Consider the following 9,908-nt stretch of genomic DNA (forward strand, 5'->3'; position numbering starts at 1 on the left):
CCGTTGCGGCGCCTTGAAGGTGAGGCTTCCCACGCGTGCTCATAGCCATTGGGCCTCAAACCCAAAAAAACGCCTGCAGCACCTGGGGTTCACAGCCAGTCTCCCATGCAGCTACTAACCAGGCCTGAAGCCACTTAGCTTCCGCGATCTGACGAGAGCGGGCGCTTTCGGCTTAGTGTGGCCGCAGGCAAGCTCCATGGCGCCGCTCCGGCGCCTTGAAGGTGAGGCTTCCCGCGCGTGCTCATAGCCATTGGCCCTCAAACCCAAAAAAACGCCTGCAGCACCTGGGGTTCACAGCCGGTCTCCCATGCAGCTACTAACCAGGCCTGAAGCCACTTAGCTTCCGCGATCTGACGAGAGCGGGCGCTTTCAGCTTAGTGTGGCCGCAGGCAAACTCCAAGGCGCCGCTCCGGCGCCTTGAAGGTGAGGCTTCCCACGCGTGCTCATAGCCATTGGGCCTCAAACTCAAAAAATCGCCTGCAGCACCTGGGGTTCACAGCCAGTCTCCCATGCAGCTACTAACCAGGCCTGAAGCCACTTAGCTTCCGCGATCTAACGAGAGCGGGCGCTTTCGGCTTAGTGTGGCCGCAGGCAAACTCCAAGGCGCCGTTCCGGCGCCTTGAAGGTGAGGCTTCCCACGCGTGCTCATAGCCATTGGGCCTCAAACCCAAAAAAACACCTGCAGCTCCTGGGGTTCACAGCCGGTCTCCCATTCAGCTACTAACCAGGCCTGAAGCCACTTAGCTTCCGCGATCTGACGAGAGCGGGCGCTTTCGGCTTAGTGTGGCCGCAGGCAAACTCCAAGGCGCCGCTCCGGCGCCTTGAAGGTGAGGCTTCCCACGCGTGCTCATAGCCATTGGGCCTCAAACCCAAAAAAACACCTGCAGCACCTGGGGTTCACAGCCGGTCTCCCATGCCGCTACTAACCAGGCCTGAAGCCACTTAGCTTCCGCGATCTGACGAGAGCGGGCGCTTTCGGCTTAGTGTGGCCGCAGGCAAACTCCAAAGCGCCGTTCCGGCGCCTTGAAGGTGAGGCTTTACACGCGTACTCATAGCCATTGGGCCTCAAACCCAAAAAAGTGCCTGCAGCACCTGGGGTTCACAGCCGGTCTCCCATGCAGCTACTAACCAGGCCTGAAGCCACTTAGCTTCCGCGATCTGACGAGAGCGGGCGCTTTCGGCTTAGTGTGGCCGCAGGAAAACTCCAAGGCGCCGTTCCGGCGCCTTGAAGGTGAGGCTTCCCACGCGTGCTCATAGCCATTGGGCCTCAAACCCAAAAAAACACCTGCAGCACCTGGGGTTCACAGCCGGTCTCCCATGCAGCTACTAACCAGGCCTGAAGCCACTTAGCTTCCGCGATCTGACGAGAGCGGGCGCTTTCGGCTTAGTGTGGCCACAGGCAAACTCCAGGGCGCCGTTCCGGCGCCTTGAAGGTGAGGCTTCCCACGCGTGCTCATAGCCATTGGGCCTCAAACCCAAAAAAACACCTGCAGCACCTGGGGTTCACAGCCGGTCTCCCATGCAGCTACTAACCAGGCCTGAAGCCACTTAGCTTCCGCGATCTGACGAGAGCGGGCGCTTTCGGCTTAGTGTGGCCGCAGGAAAACTCCAAGGCGCCGCTCCGGCGCCTTGAAGGTGAGGCTTCCCACGCGTGCTCATAGCCATTGGGCCTCAAATCCAAAAAAACGCCTGCAGCACCTGGGGTTCACAGCCGGTCTCCCATGCAGCTACTAACCATGCCTGAAGCCACTTAGCTTCCGCGCTCTGACGAGAGCGGGCGCTTTCGGCTTAGTGTGTCCGCAGGCAAACTCCAAGGCGCCGTTCCGGCGCCTTGAAGGTGAGGCTCCCCACGCGTGCTCATAGCCATTGGGCCTCAAACCCAAAAAAGCGCCTGCAGCACCTGTGGTTCACAGCCGGTCTCCCATGCAGCTACTAACCAGGCCTGAAGCCACTTAGCTTCCGCGATCTGACGAGAGCGGGCGCTTTCGGCTTAGTGTGGCCGCAGGCATTCTCCAAGGCGCCGTTCCGGCGCCTTGAAGGTGAGGCTTCCCACGCGTGCTCATAGCCATTGGGCCTCAAACCCAAAAAAAACGCCTGCAGCACCTGGAGTTCACAGCCGGTCTCCCATGCAGCAACTTACCAGGCCTTAAGCCACTTAGCTTCCGCGATCTGACGAGAGCGGGCGCTTTCGGCTTTGTGTGGCCGCAGGCAAACTCCAAGGCGCCGCTCCGGCGCCTTGAAGGTGAGGCTTCCCACGCGTGCTCATAGCCATTGGGCCTCAAACCCAAAAAAACACCTGCAGCACCTGGGGTTCACAGCCGGTCTCCCATGCAGCTACTAACCAGGCCTGAAGCCACTTAGCTTCCGCGATCTGACGAGAGCGGGCGGTTTCGGCTTAGTGTGGCCGCAGGCAAACTCCAAGGCGCCGCTCCGGCGCCTTGAAGGTGAGGCTTCCCACGCGTGCTCATAGCCATTGGGCCTCAAACCCAAAAAAACGCCTGCAGCACCTGGGGTTCACAGCCGGTCTCCCATGCAGCTACTAACCAGGCCTGAAGCCACTTAGCTTCCGCGATCTGACGAGAGCGGGCGCTTTCGGCTTAGTGTAGCCGCAGGCAAACTCCATGGCGCCGCTCCGGCGCCTTGAAGGTGAGGCTTCCCACGCGTGCTCATAGCCATTGGGCCTCAAACCCAAAAAAACGCCTGCAGCACCTGGGGTTCACAGCCGGTCTCCCATGCAGCTACTAACCAGGCCTGAAGCCACTTAGCTTCCGCGATCTGACGAGAGCGGGCGCTTTCGGCTTAGTGTGGCCGCAGGCAAACTCCAAGGCGCCGTTCTGGTGCCTTGAAGGTGAGGCTTCCCACGCGTGCTCATAGCCATTGGGCCTCAAACCCAAAAAAAACGCCTGCAGCACCTGGGGTTCACCGCCGGTCTCCCATGCAGCTACTAACCAGGCCTGAAGCCACTTAGCTTCCGCGATCTGACGAGAGCGGGCGCTTTTGGTTTAGTGTGGCCGCAGGCAAACTCCAAGGCGCCGCTCCGGCGCCTTGAAGGTGAGGCTTCCCACGCGTGCTCATAGCCATTGGGCCTCAAACCCAAAAAAACGCCTGCAGCACCTGGGGTTCACAGCCGGTCTCCCATGCAGCTACTAACCAGGCCTGAAGCCACTCAGCTTCCGCGATCTGACGAGAGCGGGCGCTTTCGGCTTAGTGTGGCCGCAGGCAAACTGCAAGGCGCCGCTCCGGCGCCTTGAAGGTGAGGCTTTCCACGCGTGCTCATAGCCATTGGGCCTCAAACCCAAAAAAACGCCTGCAGCACCTGGGGTTCACAGCCGGTCTCCCATGCAGCTACTAACCAGGCCTGAAGCCACTTAGCTTCCGCGATCTGACGAGAGCAGGCACTTTCAGCTTAGTGTGGCCGCAGGCAATCTCCTAGGCGCCGTTCTGGCGCCTTGAAGGTGAGGCTTCCCACGCGTGCTCATAGCCATTGGGCCTCAAACCCAAAAAAACGCCTGCAGCACCTGGGGTTCAAAGCCGGTCTCCCATGCAGCTACTAACCAGGCCTGAAGCCACTTAGCTTCCGTGATCTGACGAGAGCGGGCGCTTTCGGCTTAGTGTGGCCGCAGGCAAACTCCAAAGCGCCGCTCCGGCGCCTTGAAGGTGAGGCTTCCCACGCGTGCTCATAGCCATTGGGCCTCAAACCCAAAAAAAACGCCTGCAGCACCTGGGGTTCACAGCCGGTCTCCCATGCAGCTACTAACCAGGCCTGAAACCACTTAGCTTCCGCGATCTGACGAGAGCGGGAGCTTTCGGCTTAGTGTGGCCGCAGGTAAACTCCAAGGCGCCGTTCCGGCGCCTTGAAGGTGAGGCTTCCCACGCGTGCTCATAGCCATTGGGCCTCAAACCCAAAAAAACACCTGCAGCACCTGGGGTTCACAGCCAGTCTCCCAAGCAGCTACTAACCAGGCCTGAAGCCACTTAGCTTCCGCGATCTGACGAGAGCGGGCGCTTTCGGCTTAGTGTGGCCGCAGGCAAACTCCATGGCGCCGTTCCGGCGTCTTGAAGGTGAGGCTTCCCACGCGTGCTCATAGCCATTGGGCCTCAAACCCAAAAAAACGCCTGCAGCACCTGGGGTTCACAGCCGGTCTCCCATGCAGCTACTAACCAGGCCTGAAGCCACTTAGCTTCTGCGATCTGACGAGAGCGGGCGCTTTCGGCTTAGTGTGGCCGCAGGCAAACTCCAAGGCGCCGCTCCGGCGCCTTGAAGGTGAGGCTTCCCACGCGTGCTCATAGCCATTGGGCCTCAAACCCAAAAAAACACCTGCAGCACCTTGGGTTCACAGCCGGTCTCCCATGCAGCTACTAACCAGGCCTGAAGCCACTTAGCTTCCGCGATCTAACGAGAGCGGGCGCTTTCCGCTTAGTGTGGCCGCAGGCAAACTCCAAGGCGCCGTTCCGGCGCCTTGAAGGTGAGGCTTCCCACGCGTGCTCATAGCCATTGGGCCTCAAACCCAAAAAAACACCTGCAGCACCTGGGGTTCACAGCCGGTCTCCCATTCAGCTACTAACCAGGCCTAAAGCCGCTTAGCTTCCGCGATCTGACGAGAGCGGGCGCTTTCGGCTTAGTGGGGCCGCAGGCAAACTCCTAGGCGCCGTTCCGGCGCCTTGAAGGTGAGGCTTCCCACGCGTGCTCATAGCCATTGGGCCTCAAACCCAAAAAAACACCTGCAGCACCTGGGGTTCACAGCCGGTCTCCCATGCAGCTACTAACCAGGCCTGAAGCCACTTAGCTTCCGCGATCTAACGAGAGCGGGCGCTTTCGGCTTAGTGTGGCCGCAGGCAAACTCCAAGGCGCCGTTCCGGCGCCTTGAAGGTGAGGCTTCCCACGCGTGCTCATAGCCATTGGGCCTCAAACCCAAAAAAACACCTGCAGCACCTGGGGTCCACAGCCGGTCTCCCATTCAGCTACTAACCAGGCCTGAAGCCACTTAGCTTCCGCGATCTGACGAGAGCGGGCGCTTTCTGCTTAGTGTGGCCGCAGGTAAACTCCAAGGCGCCGCTTCGGCGCCTTGAAGGTGAGGCTTCCCACGCGTGCTCATAGCCATTGAGCCTCAAACCCAAAAAAACGCCTGCAGCACCTGGGGTTCACAGCCGGTCTCCCATGCAGCTACTAACCAGGCCTGAAGCCACTTAGCTTCCGCGATCTGACGAGAGCGGGCGCTTTCGGCTTAGTGTGGCCGCAGGCAAACTCCAAGGCGCCGCTCCGGCGCCTTGAAGGTGAGGCTTCCCACGCGTGCTCATAGCCATTGGGCCTCAAACCCAAAAAAAAGCCTGCAGCACCTGGGGTTCACAGCCGGTCTCCCATGCAGCTACTAACCAGGCCTGAAGCCACTTAGCTTCCGCGATCTGACGAGAGCGGGCGCTTTCGGCTTAGTGTGTCCACAGGCAAACTCCAAGGCGCCGTTCCGGCGCCTTGAAGGTGAGGCTTCCCACGCGTGCTCATAGCCATTGGGCCTCAAACCCAAAAAAACGCCTGCAGCACCTGGGGTTCACAGCCGGTCTCCCATGCAGCTACTAACCAGGCCTGAAGCCACTTAGCTTCCGCGATCTGACGAGAGCGGGCGCTTTCGGCTTACTGTGGCCGCAGGCAAACTCCAAGGCGCCGCTCCGGCGCCTTGATGGTGAGGCTTCCCACGCGTGCTCATAGCCATTGGGCCTCAAACCCAAAAAAACGCCTGCAGCACCTGGGGTTCACAGCCAGTCTCCCATGCAGCTACTAACCAGGCCTGAAGCCACTTAGCTTCCGCGATCTGACGAGAGCGGGCGCTTTCGGCTTAGAGTGGCCGCAGGCAAACTCCAAGGCGCCGCTACGGCGCCTTGAAGGTGAGGCTTCCCATGCGTGCTCATAGCCATTGGGCCTCAAACCCAAAAAAATGCCTGCAGCACCTGGGGTTCACAGCCGGTCTCCCATTCAGCTGCTAACCAGGCCTGAAGCCACTTAGCTTCCGCGATCTGACGAGAGCGGGCGCTTTCGGCTTAGTGTGGCCGCAGGCAAACTCCAAGGTGCCGCTCCGGCGCCTTGAAGGTGAGGCTTCCCACGCGTGCTCATAGCCATTGGGCCTCAAACCCAAAAAAACGCCTGCAGCACCTGGGGTTCACAGCCGGTCTCCCATGCAGCTACTAACCAGGTCTGAAGCCACTTAGCTTGCGCGATCTGATGAGAGCGGGCGCTTTCGGCTTAGTGTGGCCGCAGGCAAACTCCAAGGCGCCGTTCCGGCGCCTTGAAGGTGAGGCTTCCCACGCGTGCTCATAGCCATTGGGCCTCAAACCCAAAAAAACACCTGCAGCACCTGGGGTTCACAGCCGGTGTCCCATGCAGCTACTAACCAGGCCTGAAGCCACTTAGCTTCCGCGATCTGACGAGTGCGGGCGCTTTCGGCTTAGTGTGGCCGCAGGCAAACTGCAAGGCGCCGTTCCGGCGCCTTGAAGGTGAGGCTTCCCACGCGTACTCATAGCCATTGGGCCTCAAACCCAAAAAAATGCCTGCAGCACCTGGGGTTCACAGCCGGTCTCCAATGCAGCTACTAACCAGGCCTGAAGCCACTTAGCTTCCGCGATCTGACGAGAGCGGGCGCTTTCGGCTTAGTGTGGCCGCAGGCAAACTCCAAGGCGCCGCTCCGGCGCCTTGAAGGTGAGGCTTCCCACGCGTGTTCATAGCCATTGGGCCTCAAACCCAAAAAAACGCCTGCAGCACCTGGTGTTCACAGCCGGTCTCCCATGCAGCTACTAACCAGGCCTGAAGCAACTTAGCTTCCGCGATCTGACGAGAGCGGGCGCTTTCGGCTTACTGTGGCCACAGGCAAACTCCAAGGCGCCGCTCCGGCGCCTTGAAGGTGAGGCTTCCCACGCGTGCTCATAGCCATTGGGCCTCAAACCCAAAAAAACGCCTGCAGCACCTGGGGTTCACAGCCGGTCTCCCATGCAGCTACTAACCAGGCCTGAAGCCACTTAGCTTCCGCGATCTGACGAGAGTGGGCGCTTTCGGCTTAGTGTGGCCACAGGCAAACTCCAAGGCGCCGTTCCGGCGCCTTGGAGGTGAGGCTTCCCACGCGTGCTCATAGCCATTGGGCCTCAAACCCAAAAAAACACCTGCAGCACCTGGGGTTCAAAGCCGGTCTCCCATGCAGCTACTAACCAGGCCTGAAGCCACTTAGCTTCCGCGATCTGACGAGAGCGGGCGCTTTCGGCTTAGTGTGGCCGCAGGCAATCTCCAAGGCGCCGCTCCGGCGTTTTGAAGGTGAGGCTTCCCACGCGTGCTCATAGCCATTGGGCCTCAAACCCAAAAAAACGCCTGCAGCACCTGGGGTTCACAGCCGGTCTCCCATGCAGCTACTAACCAGGCCTGAAGCCACTTAGCTTCCGCGATCTGACGAGAGCGGGCGCTTTCGGCTTAGTGTGGCCGCAGGCAAATTCCAAGGCGCCGCTCCGGCGCCTTGAAGGTGAGGCTTCCCACGCGTGCTCATAGCCATTGGGCCTCAAACCCAAAAAAACACCTGCAGCACCTGGGGTTCACAGCCGGTGTCCCATGCAGCTACTAACCAGGCCTGAAGCCACTTAGCTTCCGCGATCTGACGAGAGCGGGCGCTTTCGGCTTTGTGTGGCCGCAGGCAAACTGCAAGGCGCCGTTCCGGCGCCTTGAAGGTGAGACTTCCCACGCGTACTCATAGCCATTGGGCCTCAAACTCAAAAAAATGCCTGCAGCACCTGGGGTTCACAGCCGGTCTCCAATGCAGCTACTAACCAGGCCTGAAGCCACTTAGCTTCCGCGATCTGACGAGAGCGGGCGCTTTCGGCTTAGTGTGGCCGCAGGCAAACTCCAAGGCGCCGCTCCGGCGCCTTGAAGGTGAGGCTTCCCACGCGTGCTCATAGCCATTGGGCCTCAAACCCAAAAAAACGCCTGCAGCACCTGGTGTTCACAGCCGGTCTTCCATGCAGCTACTAACCAGGCCTGAAGCCACTTAGCTTGCGCGATCTGATGAGAGCGGGCACTTTCGGCTTAGTGTGGCCGCAGGCAAACTCCAAGGCGCCGTTCCGGCGCCTTGAAGGTGAGACTTCCCACGTGTGCTCATAGCCATTGGGCCTCAAACCCAAAAAAACGCCTGCAGCACCTGGGGTTCACAGCCGGTCTCCTATGCAGCTACTAACCAGGCCTGAAGCCACTTAGCTTCCGCGATCTGACAAGAGCGGGCGCTTTCGGCTTAGTGTGGCCGCAGGCAAACTCCAAGGCGCCGTTCCGGCGCCTTGAAGGTGAGGCTTCCCACGCGTACTCATAGCCATTGGGCCTCAAACCCAAAAAAATGCCTGCAGCACCTGGGGTTCACAGCCGGTCTCCCATGCAGCTACTAACCAGGCCTGAAGCCACTTAGCTTCCGCGATCTGACGAGAGCGGGCGCTTTCGGCTTAGTGTGGCCGCAGGCAAACTCCAAGGCGCCGTTACGGCGCCTTGAAGGTGAGGCTTCCCACGCGTGCTCATAGCCATTGGGCCTCAAACCCAAAAAAACGCCTGCAGCACCTGGGGTTCACAGCCGGTCTCCCATGCAGCTACTAACCAGGCCTGAAGCCACTTAGCTTCCGCGATCTGACGAGAGCGGACGCTTTCGGCTTAGTGTGGCCGCAGGCAAACTCCAAGGCGCCGCTCCGGCGCCTTGAAGGTGAGGCTTCCCACGCGTGCTCATAGCCATTGGGCCTCAAACCCAAAAAAACACCTGCAGCACCTGGGGTTCACAGCCGGTCTCCCATGCAGCTACTAACCAGGCCTGAAGCCACTTAGCTTCCGCGATCTGAAGAGAGCGGGCGCTTTCGGCTTAGTGTGGCCGCAGGCAAACTCCAAGGCGCCGTTCCGGCGCCTTGAAGGTGAGGCTTCCCACGCGTGCTCATAGCCATTGGACCTCAAACCCAAAAAAACACCTGCAGCATCTGGGGTTCACAGCCGGTCTCCCATGCAGCTACTAACCAGGCCTGAATCCACTTATCTTCCGCGATCTGACGAGAGCGGGCGCTTTCGGCTTAGTGTGGCCGCAGGCAAACTGCAAGGCGCCGTTCCGGCGCCTTGAAGGTGAGGCTTCCCACGCGTACTCATAGCCATTGGGCCTCAAACCCAAAAAAATGCCTGCAGCACTTGGGGTTCACAGCCGGTCTCCAATGCAGCTACTAACCAGGCCTGAAGCCACTTAGCTTCCGCGATCTGACGAGAGCGGGCGCTTTCGGCTTAGTGTGGACGCAGGCAAACTCCAAGGCGCCGCTCCGGCGCCTTGAAGGTGAGGATTCCCACGCGTGCTCATAGCCATTGGGCCTCAAACCCAAAAAAACACCTGCAGCACCTGGGGTTCACAGCCGGTCTCCCATGCAGCTACTAACCAGGCCTGAAGCCACTTAGCTTGCGCGATCTGATGAGAGCGGGCGCTTTCGGCTTAGTGTGGCCGCAGGCAAACTCCAAGCCGCCGTTCCGGCGCCTTGAAGGTGAGGCTTCCCACGCGTGCTCATAGCCATTGGGCCTCAAACCCAAAAAAACGCCTGCAGCACCTGGGGTTCAAAGCCGGTCTCCCATGCAGCTACTAACCAGGCCTGAAGCCACTTAGCTTCCGCGATCTGATGAGAGCGGGCGCTTTCGGCTTAGTGTGGCCGCAGGCAAACTCCAAGGCGCCGCTCCGGCGCCTTGAAGGTGAGGCTTCCCACGCGTGCTCATAGCCATTGGGCCTCAAACCCAAAAAAACGCCTGCAGCACCTGGGGTTCACAGCCGGTCTCCCATGCAGCTACTAACCAGGCCTGAAGCCACTTAGCTTCCGCGATCTGACGAGAGGGGGCGCTTTCGGCTTAGTGTGGCCACAGGCAAACTCCAAGGCGCCGCTCC

The 9,908-nt window shown here is 60.1% G+C and overlaps 49 pseudogenes; all 49 read right to left on the bottom strand.

Moving 5' to 3' along the window:
- Positions 1–70: 70 nt before the first annotated feature.
- On the bottom strand, positions 71–189 carry LOC137548432 (5S ribosomal RNA; annotated as a pseudogene).
- Positions 190–272: 83 nt separating this feature from the next.
- LOC137559550 (5S ribosomal RNA) lies at positions 273–391 on the bottom strand (annotated as a pseudogene).
- An 83-nt stretch (positions 392–474) lies between these two features.
- On the bottom strand, positions 475–593 carry LOC137549118 (5S ribosomal RNA; annotated as a pseudogene).
- An 83-nt stretch (positions 594–676) lies between these two features.
- On the bottom strand, positions 677–795 carry LOC137549028 (5S ribosomal RNA; annotated as a pseudogene).
- Positions 796–878: 83 nt separating this feature from the next.
- On the bottom strand, positions 879–997 carry LOC137547521 (5S ribosomal RNA; annotated as a pseudogene).
- Positions 998–1,080: 83 nt separating this feature from the next.
- On the bottom strand, positions 1,081–1,199 carry LOC137547550 (5S ribosomal RNA; annotated as a pseudogene).
- Positions 1,200–1,282: 83 nt separating this feature from the next.
- LOC137548774 (5S ribosomal RNA) lies at positions 1,283–1,401 on the bottom strand (annotated as a pseudogene).
- An 83-nt stretch (positions 1,402–1,484) lies between these two features.
- LOC137548173 (5S ribosomal RNA) lies at positions 1,485–1,603 on the bottom strand (annotated as a pseudogene).
- An 83-nt stretch (positions 1,604–1,686) lies between these two features.
- LOC137552981 (5S ribosomal RNA) lies at positions 1,687–1,805 on the bottom strand (annotated as a pseudogene).
- An 83-nt stretch (positions 1,806–1,888) lies between these two features.
- LOC137548183 (5S ribosomal RNA) lies at positions 1,889–2,007 on the bottom strand (annotated as a pseudogene).
- Positions 2,008–2,091: 84 nt separating this feature from the next.
- LOC137551983 (5S ribosomal RNA) lies at positions 2,092–2,210 on the bottom strand (annotated as a pseudogene).
- Positions 2,211–2,293: 83 nt separating this feature from the next.
- Positions 2,294–2,412, bottom strand: LOC137549471 (5S ribosomal RNA; annotated as a pseudogene).
- An 83-nt stretch (positions 2,413–2,495) lies between these two features.
- LOC137559540 (5S ribosomal RNA) lies at positions 2,496–2,614 on the bottom strand (annotated as a pseudogene).
- Positions 2,615–2,697: 83 nt separating this feature from the next.
- LOC137558021 (5S ribosomal RNA) lies at positions 2,698–2,816 on the bottom strand (annotated as a pseudogene).
- An 84-nt stretch (positions 2,817–2,900) lies between these two features.
- LOC137549610 (5S ribosomal RNA) lies at positions 2,901–3,019 on the bottom strand (annotated as a pseudogene).
- Positions 3,020–3,102: 83 nt separating this feature from the next.
- LOC137549583 (5S ribosomal RNA) lies at positions 3,103–3,221 on the bottom strand (annotated as a pseudogene).
- An 83-nt stretch (positions 3,222–3,304) lies between these two features.
- On the bottom strand, positions 3,305–3,423 carry LOC137550874 (5S ribosomal RNA; annotated as a pseudogene).
- An 83-nt stretch (positions 3,424–3,506) lies between these two features.
- On the bottom strand, positions 3,507–3,625 carry LOC137551113 (5S ribosomal RNA; annotated as a pseudogene).
- Positions 3,626–3,709: 84 nt separating this feature from the next.
- On the bottom strand, positions 3,710–3,828 carry LOC137549491 (5S ribosomal RNA; annotated as a pseudogene).
- An 83-nt stretch (positions 3,829–3,911) lies between these two features.
- Positions 3,912–4,030, bottom strand: LOC137551083 (5S ribosomal RNA; annotated as a pseudogene).
- An 83-nt stretch (positions 4,031–4,113) lies between these two features.
- Positions 4,114–4,232, bottom strand: LOC137549298 (5S ribosomal RNA; annotated as a pseudogene).
- Positions 4,233–4,315: 83 nt separating this feature from the next.
- LOC137553365 (5S ribosomal RNA) lies at positions 4,316–4,434 on the bottom strand (annotated as a pseudogene).
- An 83-nt stretch (positions 4,435–4,517) lies between these two features.
- On the bottom strand, positions 4,518–4,636 carry LOC137558557 (5S ribosomal RNA; annotated as a pseudogene).
- Positions 4,637–4,719: 83 nt separating this feature from the next.
- Positions 4,720–4,838, bottom strand: LOC137548440 (5S ribosomal RNA; annotated as a pseudogene).
- Positions 4,839–4,921: 83 nt separating this feature from the next.
- Positions 4,922–5,040, bottom strand: LOC137551725 (5S ribosomal RNA; annotated as a pseudogene).
- Positions 5,041–5,123: 83 nt separating this feature from the next.
- LOC137558022 (5S ribosomal RNA) lies at positions 5,124–5,242 on the bottom strand (annotated as a pseudogene).
- An 83-nt stretch (positions 5,243–5,325) lies between these two features.
- Positions 5,326–5,444, bottom strand: LOC137549342 (5S ribosomal RNA; annotated as a pseudogene).
- Positions 5,445–5,527: 83 nt separating this feature from the next.
- Positions 5,528–5,646, bottom strand: LOC137549774 (5S ribosomal RNA; annotated as a pseudogene).
- Positions 5,647–5,729: 83 nt separating this feature from the next.
- LOC137549984 (5S ribosomal RNA) lies at positions 5,730–5,848 on the bottom strand (annotated as a pseudogene).
- Positions 5,849–5,931: 83 nt separating this feature from the next.
- On the bottom strand, positions 5,932–6,050 carry LOC137549156 (5S ribosomal RNA; annotated as a pseudogene).
- An 83-nt stretch (positions 6,051–6,133) lies between these two features.
- Positions 6,134–6,252, bottom strand: LOC137550795 (5S ribosomal RNA; annotated as a pseudogene).
- Positions 6,253–6,335: 83 nt separating this feature from the next.
- LOC137551526 (5S ribosomal RNA) lies at positions 6,336–6,454 on the bottom strand (annotated as a pseudogene).
- An 83-nt stretch (positions 6,455–6,537) lies between these two features.
- Positions 6,538–6,656, bottom strand: LOC137549823 (5S ribosomal RNA; annotated as a pseudogene).
- An 83-nt stretch (positions 6,657–6,739) lies between these two features.
- On the bottom strand, positions 6,740–6,858 carry LOC137552840 (5S ribosomal RNA; annotated as a pseudogene).
- An 83-nt stretch (positions 6,859–6,941) lies between these two features.
- Positions 6,942–7,060, bottom strand: LOC137551120 (5S ribosomal RNA; annotated as a pseudogene).
- Positions 7,061–7,143: 83 nt separating this feature from the next.
- LOC137549594 (5S ribosomal RNA) lies at positions 7,144–7,262 on the bottom strand (annotated as a pseudogene).
- Positions 7,263–7,345: 83 nt separating this feature from the next.
- On the bottom strand, positions 7,346–7,464 carry LOC137558023 (5S ribosomal RNA; annotated as a pseudogene).
- An 83-nt stretch (positions 7,465–7,547) lies between these two features.
- LOC137552067 (5S ribosomal RNA) lies at positions 7,548–7,666 on the bottom strand (annotated as a pseudogene).
- An 83-nt stretch (positions 7,667–7,749) lies between these two features.
- On the bottom strand, positions 7,750–7,868 carry LOC137549824 (5S ribosomal RNA; annotated as a pseudogene).
- An 83-nt stretch (positions 7,869–7,951) lies between these two features.
- On the bottom strand, positions 7,952–8,070 carry LOC137551768 (5S ribosomal RNA; annotated as a pseudogene).
- An 83-nt stretch (positions 8,071–8,153) lies between these two features.
- On the bottom strand, positions 8,154–8,272 carry LOC137551668 (5S ribosomal RNA; annotated as a pseudogene).
- Positions 8,273–8,355: 83 nt separating this feature from the next.
- On the bottom strand, positions 8,356–8,474 carry LOC137557212 (5S ribosomal RNA; annotated as a pseudogene).
- An 83-nt stretch (positions 8,475–8,557) lies between these two features.
- Positions 8,558–8,676, bottom strand: LOC137548565 (5S ribosomal RNA; annotated as a pseudogene).
- Positions 8,677–8,759: 83 nt separating this feature from the next.
- On the bottom strand, positions 8,760–8,878 carry LOC137548816 (5S ribosomal RNA; annotated as a pseudogene).
- Positions 8,879–8,961: 83 nt separating this feature from the next.
- Positions 8,962–9,080, bottom strand: LOC137553458 (5S ribosomal RNA; annotated as a pseudogene).
- Positions 9,081–9,163: 83 nt separating this feature from the next.
- Positions 9,164–9,282, bottom strand: LOC137553860 (5S ribosomal RNA; annotated as a pseudogene).
- Positions 9,283–9,365: 83 nt separating this feature from the next.
- LOC137550683 (5S ribosomal RNA) lies at positions 9,366–9,484 on the bottom strand (annotated as a pseudogene).
- An 83-nt stretch (positions 9,485–9,567) lies between these two features.
- LOC137559502 (5S ribosomal RNA) lies at positions 9,568–9,686 on the bottom strand (annotated as a pseudogene).
- An 83-nt stretch (positions 9,687–9,769) lies between these two features.
- LOC137552038 (5S ribosomal RNA) lies at positions 9,770–9,888 on the bottom strand (annotated as a pseudogene).
- Positions 9,889–9,908: the final 20 nt, after the last annotated feature.

This window comes from Hyperolius riggenbachi, chromosome 2 (genome assembly GCF_040937935.1).
Source record: "Hyperolius riggenbachi isolate aHypRig1 chromosome 2, aHypRig1.pri, whole genome shotgun sequence".
NCBI lineage: Eukaryota > Metazoa > Chordata > Amphibia > Anura > Hyperoliidae > Hyperolius > Hyperolius riggenbachi.